A 12,036-nucleotide genomic window follows, 5' to 3' on the forward strand; every position below is an offset into this window, starting at 1 on the left:
CTCTCTCTCAGCTTAACAGAACTACAATATGCGAAAAGCTACACAACACGTGGTTCATGTACCGAATTCTGACTGAAGCATTCGAACACATGCACACCATCAAACACGAATTATCAAATGTAACGGCCTAGCAGTTACTAAAGTGTATGTTTTCATGTAACTTGATGCATTTGTTTTCACATCAGTACAGCCTTGAAAATTCTAGACAGTGGCTAGGGAAACTTGTTGGCTCTTTGTATTTTTAATCATTAAATCTTATGGTTTTTTAACAATAAAAGTTCTTAGCTTTTATATACTAATTTTCTTAATGTTTATTGCAGGTGATGGTTGTTGTTTTTGCTACTGAATTTTCATGTTTTATCAGATCAAATTCCTGATGTGTTTCCTCAAAGAGATATACAGGATATCATGACAGTACCACATGAACAGTTTGCATTATTACTAACTTCCCATCAACAATTGCTCTGATATCCAAAGAACTTGGTGTCTGGTGGTGATAGAATGCTTTGCAAGTAATGATTACTCTGTTTGGCCAAAATGCGATAAAACAAACTGGCAAAGAATTTGATGCATGCCAGGGTGATCTAAAGGCAGATGTTTATCTTTAGCTGAGCCTAGAAAGATATCTTGAAGATAGGACAACAGGAAACTTGTGGGCCAACAGATCGAGTAGTTTGGCTACACATTCCGAGATGCCTTTAATATAGAGAATAGTGAATATGATGGTCCACCTCTATATCACTATTTTGATGAGAGGCAGATAACAATGAAACTTTATAATTATTATCTTGGCAACATATGATCCAGTAAAATTATTTCTAAGGAAAGAGGACTTGATGTGATGTATTTTTTGGAGAGCAGCAATTCAATGAAGCAAAGAGTGTGTGCTCGATTTAATAAAATCTTAATGGTGCTGGATTTTTGCAATTATGATGGTGTGAAAGAGGATGAATATAAAGTCCAGTGTGTGTTTTCTTTATGAATACTAAGAAATGAAGGCTACAATCTGGTTGACAAAGTAATAGATCTAAAAAGGCAATCCAATTATTGTTCTTTTCTAACTCAAGAGTGAACTGGATATGAGGAGGTTGTTAATCTTATTCACAAACTCTTATAGGTCTGTGCAGGACCCATGTCAAACAGCAAAAACATTATCAACATATTTGTACCATAAGGATGGCTTAGGGAGGATGCTATTCAGTATATGTTTTTTAAGAAAACGTTTATACCAAATTCGAACGAACTAGTGGGAGAGAAAGAGGACTACCCATTGCTGTGTGCTCAATCTGTTAGTAAAGTTTATTTTGGCATGTGAAATAGCCAGAATGACAAAGAATGCATGATAAAGTCAAACAGACTGACAATATCTGCTGGAAAATCTTACTTGAGGAAGTTGTGTTTCATGTAAAGGAACATTTGTGAATAGGGACACAATATCTAGGCTGAAAAGGGGCTCACCTGGGGAAAGATGAAGCTCTGATATTTTTTTTCTTTAAAATGAGAACTATTATTGACAAATGAAGAGGACTTTCCTGTTAACACTGAAATCAATTTGGAAAGGTGTTCTGCAATTTTATAACATGGAGAACCAATGCAGTCCACCACAGGAAGTAATGGAATATCTTAATAATAATAATAATTTTGTAGACTTTTGGCAGTCCATATAAACAAGTAAGATGTCCATGGTAACACTTGTTTCTTCTTGGTTTCCTCATCCCAATTAGAAACATTATCCATCATAAGAGTGTTTAATTTTCTAAACTAGGTTGTAGTAGGATCATTAGGAAGAGGACAATGTGTAGAGTATTAACGTAATATTAAAGTTAACTTTCTACAGTATTCATTTTGATCTTGAACTATTAATGTTTTTCCTTTGTAATAATAAAATTATTATTCTTTCATAGAGAAAAAGAGAGACCTTCAAATTTGGAGGAGAAGGTTTGGCTTTGAAAAATATTTGTGCTATTTGGAACATAAGCCAGTTAGCAACAATTGAAGAGATATCATGTAGCGCTTTGTCAACTGCCAGAAAAAAGTCATTTACTGGAATGTCTTTTGGTGATAACGTGTAATCTGCACCTTAAGAAAGTGCATTTAATTCTTGAGTAGTAAGAGGCCATCCCGAGATATTAATGACTGTGTTTTGAGGGTCTCCAGTGAGAGAAGATTGATGATGACTAATAAGATAATTACATTTTTTAACGAGTTTTTCCCACATAGTAGCAAATATTTTCTTTGCAGAAACAGTTGAAATATGCTTCACTATTTCTAATAAATCTGGGGGATAGTGTTGCAACTAGTCCATTATGAATATATTTAGCTTCATTATTTAATAAGTAAGCATTTTTTGGCATTGGACAGCTGTAGATAAGTAATGGTTTACTGGCCCATGCATCAATCTTTTTAGCTTTGGGAGACTGAAAGGTTTCTCTTAACCTGCAATAAGTATTACCTGGGAGCCACTCCACATCTTTTAATCTGATCTGGCACATTTTACTTTTTTGATTAGAAGTTTTCCATAGCATTGCATTGATTTGAAGCTGGCTCTCTGTAAAGCTCTAAAATAAGTGATGTATAGCAACTTAAAACATGATAATAAATAATAAAATGGATTTGCCTTGCATGATGTATATATATACAGGTATCCCTTGCTTAACGGGGGATTTGATTAACGCAGCGAAATTATTTGCGACAGTCCCTCGATTGATACATGCCAAGAGTTTTGATTAACGTGCAGCCCTGCAGAGCTCGCAGCTGATCTGACAGATACATGCAAAATGTTTAATATAAATATTCTTACACAATTCAGTGTATAGCTTGGAGGTCATGAGTAGCTGTGTATTCATATGTTACAAGTGATATTCCGCACTGGTTTTTGCTGTCAGTTTGGTTTAACACGTTATGTAAAGGTTTGTGATATTTGACAGTAAATCTTATCTGAGAGATACTGCGACCTCCGATGTCAGTATAGTATGGTTTAGTTGTTCTTTATTCTTTGTTCAATAATTTCTAGATTGTAACTGAAAATAAATAAACCATCATGTATTACTGAAATAGAGAGCCAAAGGCTTATTTATCATACATGTCCTCTAGGGCAGTACTTCCCAAACTTCTGGATGCCAGAATCCCTTTGGAAAAATTAAAATATTTCACGGGTCCCGTCGAAAAAAATCGTAATATAGACATATATTATTAGAATATTTATTGTATTTATATTCAATACAAAATATACACAGCGAATATTGCAAAAATCAAATGAAAATATTACATTATTAGCATTTGGCATGCACGTTATCTCATATTTTTATATAGATAGATATATCGTTATTGTACATTTGCAGTACAAGCACATGAAATGTAAAACGATTAGTAATAAAGAAAGAATTAAAAACTTAAAAGAAGTTTAATAAGAATTTAATGTGTGTCACTACTGCTACACAAAAAGTCAATATCAGGTGAAATATTTGAAACTGCAATTCTTAGATTTCTGCTTTGAAATGAAACTTATATGAATAAGCATATATTTATTAATATTCATTAAGTGCCGAAATACGCAGGAAGCAAAATTTTCTCCTCCTGAACCTTCTTTCCTAAAATGGTACCATATAAAACAAATTATTAATACAGTAATCGATCATGGACGAATTGTAATTTTTACCATCGATTATTAGATTTGATTAACATGATTTTGATATACGCGGTAACATCGAGGGATACCTCTACTAATAAAAATATATATGTAAGGTAAATCCACACTTAAGAGTTCTTCAGAAAACAAAACATGAAATTGAGTGGTTAGAGAAACATTGTACATGGTGTGACGAAGAAGGGGAAGATGCAAAAGGAGTGTGAAAGGGTGAGAAGGAATAAATTTTTTATGGTGATTCATTGATAAGAGTGTCTGTGATAGAATTTTATTTTCCTGGTGTTAAGATTAAGGATGTTAGTGATGTTGTAAGGATGCAGAGAGTTGAGGTGAAATATGTTTATTTTGGCTGGTACAAATGATTTAGCATGTGAGAAGATGTGAAAGTATTGCTAGTACATACAAAAAAGAAGAGTGAGAAAGACCATACTTCTGAAATTTAAAACAGTGCAAAGGCCCAAACTGGGTAGTTGAGATGTCCTACTTTCACAGATGTATAAATGCTATTCCTGGTGGGGACCAGGTAACGATTCCTATGTATCAGTGTTCTCCTCATGGCTGTCGCTCCTTTGTCTTTCATTTCAGAGCAGATCTCTTCTTCTGGAACATCCAGAAAGAAATTCCACTCTCATATTACTCTTCAAGCAGTAGTGCAAGACTACCAGGATCTCCCTCCACCAAAAAAAAAAAAAAATCGATGTCACAGGTTGCACCGCACAGCAAATGCAGCAGTGAAGTGTTGGATCCCAGTAATGGTAGTCTGGAATACAGGATATTCAAAAAAAAAACTGAAGCAGTGCTAAGAATAATGGGAAGAAAAACTCTAGGGAAAAAAAAAAATTACAAAAAAGGAGCAGTATTATCAGGTCCCCTTCATCATGCACTTCACATGGAAGAGAGCCATCTACCAGATGATGGCTCTCCTCCATCTATCACAAACTGGCAACCCAACTGCAAACAATAAGGCAGACCATAAGATGATAGTTTGGCAAGTAGTCTCTATGTGTGTGTGTGATCCAATCAAATGCCTTGAAAAGTAGACACAAGCCATGGTATATGGGCCTTGATGACTGCCTTTTGTCTCTTTGATTTGGGCTGAATACAGTCCATTCTGTAGTGGTATAGATGTGACAAGTAGGAAGGACCGAAAAGATAATATAGGAAGTTTACTTCTGGGGCACAAGATTTTACCAAAATAGGAGGAATATAAACAGAACTGGAAGACTCGATGTCCAATCCACACTAATCAGGATTTTTTTTAGACTTGAGATCCTGGGCATGGAGTGTTGTGCTAATGGTATTATGGTAGGTAATTTAGTACACTCATGTTACAGTCATATGATTCTTCCTTTTAATTAACACAAAAAACACAAGGAATAAATAATACTATTTATTTGAGGCCATATATTTCAGCCAGAATATTACAGGTCGACAATAGTTAATTACAAGGTAGAATGCAAACAATGGATTGATTTGAAAAAGTAAGATCCACATGATGTTATAAATAAAACAATGCAATAGTATAACTGAGTGAATATTGAATATGTAATTATTAATATAAGACTTTCCCCATATCTTAGACAGAAAGAGAGAGAGAGAGAAGCAGTCGTTTCTCTCAATGACCTGACAACTGTTTCGAACTGGTTGGTTCTCCTCAGAGATCAGGTAGAAACCTTAAGAGAGCAAAAACTGTCATTCAGTACTAAGGAAACCTCACTAAGGTTACACAACTTTCAGCTTTGAAATAATGCTGGATCTAATATCCACTTGATTCATATAATTTTACAATGCTGAACTGAAGCTTTTGGCTCTTTATTTTAGTAATTACTTTTATGCACCAACCAAGAGTTCACTCATGAAAAATACATTTCCAGTTCTTTAGTACTGAATGAGTAAGATTTCTACCTGATCTCTGAGGAAACTAACCAGTTCAAAACAGCTGTCAGGTCAGTGAAACCTTATCAGAATGGACCAAAAGGCGAATATATAGACGCTTGGACAGCACCTGTCTTTTAAGTGGTCCATACTTAGGCAACTCGTGAATGCCAGGGAATGTATTCCCATAAGCTCTCTGATTAACTTACCTTATGAAATAATGCTGGATCTAATATCCACTTGGATAATTTTTTGACAAAAAAGGAAAACTAACTACTTGATGGAGATCTAAACAACAGAGTAGAAAATGAATACAAGGCAGAAATGTTTTGGAAAATTTGGAGTAAAGAAAGAGCAAAGCTAATAAGTACTTGCTGCATTTCTGTTTGGGACACACTAGTTATTCTTAACACCATGTTTCAATATAAAGATGCGCATAAATTCACATGGAATTCTATACAAGAAATCTCTACTATAAGAAGCCGAAAGGCTATTTTACCGGCGACATAAATTAAGCTTAAGGGAGATGGTAAATCCCATATTATCCTACAGCCGGGCACGAAACTCGGATCGAAATCCATCGTAATCCTAGAGTTTCATGGCAAAAAAACTATCGGCGAGCCCAAGTGTAAGTAATCACTTGGGTAGTACAACACCAGGGCAACTCGGAGCAAAGGTGAAGCAAGCTCCATCACTGTCCTTAATATTCTCTCATAATGTAAAACACAGCTCCTAGGAGATGTATTACTGTTTTACATTATGAAATAATGCTGGATCTAATATCCACTTGGATAATTTTTTGACAAAAAAGGAAAACTAACTACTTGATGTAGATCTAAACAACAGAGTAGAAAATGAGGTCTCATCGGTGAGTAGGTAGACTTGGAATATCAAGGTTTTAAGTGAACCGAACTTACGTATACCACTACTAACGAATTGCTAAACTGGTGTACTTATATATTGTTATTACTACTGTAAGAAGCCAAAAGGCTATTTTACCGGTGACCTAAATTAAATTTAAGAAGATAGTAAATCCCGTATTATTCTACCGCCGAGTACGAAACTCGGATTGAAATCCATTGTAATCCTAGAGTTTCATGTCGAAAAAGTGATTACTTACACTTGGGCTCGCCGATAGTTTTTTCAGCATGAAACTCTAGGATTATGATGGATTTCGATCCGAGTTTCGTACCCGGCTGTAGAATAATACGGGATTTACCATCTCCCTTAAACTTAAATCTTTACTATGTTACCAGAAAGAAGGCATCTGTATTAGGCTAGTTCAAGACACAAGAGGATAATATACAAATATTATTCAAGAAAAAAAAACGAGAATTAGAAGACAGGAATCAAACCTTGGAGACTCATTGGCAAATGCCGAAAAAAAAAGTTAATTCAGCCATAGAGGCAATCATGGGAAAAAAAAGCATATCAAAAGTTCCTAATAAATAAATCTACAATAATAAATTTAGTTTAATCCTTTATCCAAGTGTGAGCAAACAAAGTTTGCACCTGAAAGTATCTTCAGGACTGGGGCATGTTGGTACAACACCGGGCAACTCGTTGCAAAGGTGGAGCAAGATAACATCACTCCTATCTCAGTATCTCCCATAATGCAAAACACATCTCCTTGTGGATATGTATAATGTTATGCATTAAGGGAAGGGCCCACTACCCAGACTAGTTTCGACCTTTATTGAGGTCTCTTCATTGGGAGCTTTCAGGTGCAAACTTTGTTTGCTCACACTTGGATAAAGGATTAAACTAAATTTATTATAGTCTAACCAAGTGAAAAATAAACTTTCAAATAAATCCACATGTGGTCAGAGAGAATAAGAAAAATGTAAGAAAGTGATGCACTGTGTAAAAGTATGGGAAGACTATCAAGCTTAATGCATAACATTATACATATATGGATATGTATAATGTTATGCATTAAGGGAAGGGCCACTACCCAGACTAGTTTCGACCTTTATTGAGGTCTCTTCATTGGGAGCTTTCAGGTGCAAACTTTGTTTGCTCACACTTGGATAAAGGATTAAACTAAATTTATTATAGTCTAACCAAGTGAAAAATAAACTTTCAAATAAATCCACATGTGGTCAGAGAGAATAAGAAAAATGTAAGAAAGTGATGCACTGTGTAAAAGTATGGGAAGACTATCAAGCAAGGTGGCAAAATGTTCTTCAGGCTATTCAGAAAATGGGTTAATGGGCTAAAAAAATGGGGTAAAGAGTAGTATAAAAGGAATCAGAGGTGATTAAAGTTTTAAAAAAAATGAAGATAAAGGTATTCAGAACATCTGGATAAATTACTTTTAAATAACAGAAATGTGGCAGAAAGTATTCAAGAGAAATTTAATGAGGAATATATATCAGTGCTTGAGATAGGGAAAAACAATCAAAAACCTGAAGTGTTGAAAGGTAGTAAGAGCAGATGATATTCTATTAGAAATGCTCAAAATATGGAGGTAAAGTGGCTGCACTGCATAATTAAGGAAGCAGGGTCAGATGATTGAATTCAGATGACTGGAGTAGTGGGATCAAATAGAGGTTGTCAGAATGAGATTTTCACTTTAAGACAAATAATTGAGAAATTATGGGAATACAACAAGGGTTTGTTTTGTAGACCTAGAAATAGAATACGATATGGTGCCAAGAGAAAAGCCATTCAGAATGCTACAGTTAGTTATGGTGTAAAGATGACATTGAATAATACATAGTCTAAATGCTGAGTTAGAACTCAAATTACAGAGTTGAAAGAGGAATCTATGTGAATTGCATTATATGAATGAAAGTAGCACTAGACTTAGTATCACAATTGGGGATGTTAATATTAGATCTTTACTGTAAAGATATTTAAATACATTCAGTTGAGGTCTGAAGGATTCTTTATCTAAGCTGAATAACTGCTGTAACAAATTTATGAAAATCAGCAGTGAAAAGACAATAAGCATGAATGTTAAAAACATCCAATGCCTGAATAGGAAACCAATGGAACAAGTAAAACATTTCAGCTATTTTTTGGCATAGTTTTTTAGTGAAGATAGCTAATTATATATGGAACTAGATAACAGCATAAGCAAAACTAGTATGGCAAAGAGTGAAATGAATAATTAATATGTAATAAGTGAAATTAGTACCACTAAACTAGCTGTATACAAGAGAGTGCTGAAACCAATTTAACTGATGTATTTGAGAGCAAGGTTAGAAATAAAACAGTTGATTAAAGACTGAAGATCACAGATATGAGTTTCTGAGAAAAACTACTGGAGTGAACAGATGACATTAATGATAGAACCACAGTACCTATAGGAATCTGATGCTGTTAGGAATCAGCAGAGCTAATCTCAGGTAGTATAGTAATTTAAACAGAATGGGTAAGGAAAGCTTAATGTCAGGAAAAGACCTAGAGGAAGACCAAAAATTAGGTGGATCAATGCAGTTAAAGTGCCTAATTTGGAGGAAAATGTTGATAAAAAAATAGCAATAGCATAAGCTTTTCATGTTGTACTATCACAGAATCTCATATTCTCCCCAAGGGTGCATATTTTGCATTTTTCATGCTTCTGAAATCTCTTAGAAGTTGTGAAATGCATTCTTTCCTTAATTATGGACTTTACAACCATGTTATAAACAACTTTTAATTTCCCGATGTTTTGATCTTCATATTAAGATCGTCATCTGGAGTATATACAAGGACAAGCTGTTACACTACACACAGTAAGCTAAAGAAACAATGATTTGATCACCGGTTATTCTACTGGCATGACCTCTAGTAGAAAAAAAATTTACAAATTAATTATTTAGAAACTATATCAAAGCTAAATTCTATTTAAGATCACATGAGAAAAACATTCTTTCTTATAGATAGTATTCTTTCAGTAACAATGATATCCTATTTTTAACATTATTTTAGATTTAGGATTCTGGATTATCTATAGTAATGTTTATAGTTAACACAAAGAGAGAAAGGTTCCACAGGTGGAATATGTGCCTTCCATATGCTTGGAATTTTTGGACCATCATTATTGTTCAGATTGGGGTGGTAGATTGTGATAGGAATCTCACAGGCTTCCTTAAATTTGCGTTCATATCATGTTTTGGTGTGATGTAAACAACTAGTGCTTTTCTAGTCAATTCTATGTAAAGTGTTCAGGGCATGATCAGAAAGGCCAGCTTCACCATAGTTATTATATTTAATGTACCGTTTATGTTCCTTTCGTCTGATAGGAATTGTGCATCCTGTTTTCCCTATATAGTATATTACAGGTGCAGTAAATACGGTATACTCCAGGGTGGGCCAGCAGAGGGAGTGGGTCTTTGGATGAGTTGAGTAAGCTTTTTAATTTTGCAAGAGGTTTAAAGGTGGCTTTGAGGTTTGTATTTTTGTAGTATTCTGTTTATTTTATCTGATGTCCCTTTAATTTAATGTAAGGAATGGTTATAGTTTTATTGTAGTCTGGTTTGTCTTTGTTTTTTATTGAGGTCTTGTAGAGAATTTTGTTAATAGTGTTTTGGCTGTACCCATTTTTTTTGAAAAGTATTGATGATAACTTTAAATTCGTCTTTCAATTTAAATTCACAGATCTTCAGAGCCCTGTTTTTGTGTTGGGTGGCGGTAGGAGTTTATGTGTGTATATTGGCCAGTATGTGTCGATTTCTGGTAAACAGTGAAGGAAAGACTGCCAGAAGGAAGACATGTGACAAGTGTATTTAGAAATGGAAGTATGTTCTGTTTTTCAATCTCAATTGTAATCTGTAATGCATTTATGTTGTTTGTTTAGGTGGCTAAGGAAAGTGTCTAGTGTCTGGTGGCAAAGTGACCAGATTGCAAATACATCGTCATCGTATCTAAGACAGGCTTTGGGTTTTAAAGGAGAGGAATCTAGAGCATGTTGCTCAAAATGTTCCATATAAAAGTTAGCAATGGGGGGTGGGATAATGGCGAGCCCATGGCTGTGCCTTCTTTTTGTAGGTAGAAAGCGTTTTGCCATACAAAATAACCAGAACATAATACATTTGCGAAGAGCGCCGTGATATTTGGAGGGAATTTGTTCTGTAAAAGGAGGATTGTGTCATTGATTGGGACATTCCTAAAGAGGGCAGAGACGTCAAAACTGACTAATAAATCATCTTTTTCTAATGTAATTTGATTATGTTTATGAAGTGTTGTGAGTTTCTGATAGTCCGTGCGGTTAGCTAAGTGGCTTTGTGCTTTGCAATCATATGCCTGGGGAAGGAGTGTCTTAGGTTCGATTCTCGTCAATGAAATGAGGAGCTTAAGGATCTTCTTCTTCAGCCATAGGCAAGTTAGCCGGTCTTGGGCATGGGCAGCAGGGTTTTTTCTGCTAGTTTATCTGGAGTTTTTCATCCCGCAAGCAAGCAAACCGGCCCCTTGAACAGACAGGGATACAGTCAGGAATACTTAGAGGTAAAGGGTTGACCTTCTTATCCTTGTATTTCGGTTACGAAATCCAGCATGCTTGGAAGGTTGTGGGCCTTAAAGGATTGTTAAAGCCATTGGGATAGTAGGGGATGTGTTTCTGATATATGAGGGGGAATGACCTGTGTTGCTGCTAATTTCTTGGCTAGGTGATAATTCAGGCTATCTATACCTTCGACTATCGGCTAGAGTGGTGTGTTTTGTTTGTGTATCTTTGGTAGACTGTAAATTCTCGGGAAACAAGCGTAGTGCGGAAGTAGATTTTTGACTGTATTTTCAGGCCATATAGTAATTGATTTAAGTAGCTTCTCTGTTTTCTTTTTTATTCTATTGGTTGGGACATAGTTAACAAGTTGGTATGTACTATTATCCGAGACTAGCAGATCATTTTTTCTAAATAAATGGTTCAGTTTAAAATAATGGTGGCACTTCCTTTATCGGCTCTGGTTATTACGATGTTCGGATTAGATTTTAATGATTTCACCACCGTTAATTCATGTTGCTGGCCTGATTGGCCGAGTGGTTAGCATGTCTACTCTCCAGCCAAGAGGCCATGGGTTCGAATCCCGCCATGGGCATCGATGTTTGTGATTATCCTACAAACTTTGTGTGGAAAGGGAATCTGCAACCCTACCATTTATTCTAGCAGAGACATCATTGCCAAGACTATGTGAGGTACGGCAATGACCGTATGGCATCTATGGATGTCAAATGTGAAAATTTTTAATTTGTGTTGCATTAAGTTGCTTGTTATTGTTTTCTTATAATTTATATTTAAAATGTTGGTGGTTTCTAAATGTATTTTGTCTGCTATGGGTGAATCTTAAGCCTCTTTCAATATTACAGATAAAATCCAGTTTGTTCATCGATCTGGATGCTACGGCAAAATTTAGACCTTTGCTGAGTAGCGAGAGTTCATCTTTGTTTAAAGCGTGGTTGGATAGATTAACTATGTTACTGTTACCTGCAGGCAATTGGTGGCTTCTGTTGCTTCTTGCTTCTGGTTGGTTGTTAACATTCCCTGCGGAGATATTCGAATATGTCTGTTGGTTTTGTCAATCTTTTAGTCT

Source organism: Typopeltis vanoorti, chromosome 25 (assembly GCF_054136105.1).
Source record: "Typopeltis vanoorti isolate ZY-2024b chromosome 25, IOZ_Tvanoo_1.0, whole genome shotgun sequence".
NCBI lineage: Eukaryota > Metazoa > Arthropoda > Arachnida > Uropygi > Thelyphonidae > Typopeltis > Typopeltis vanoorti.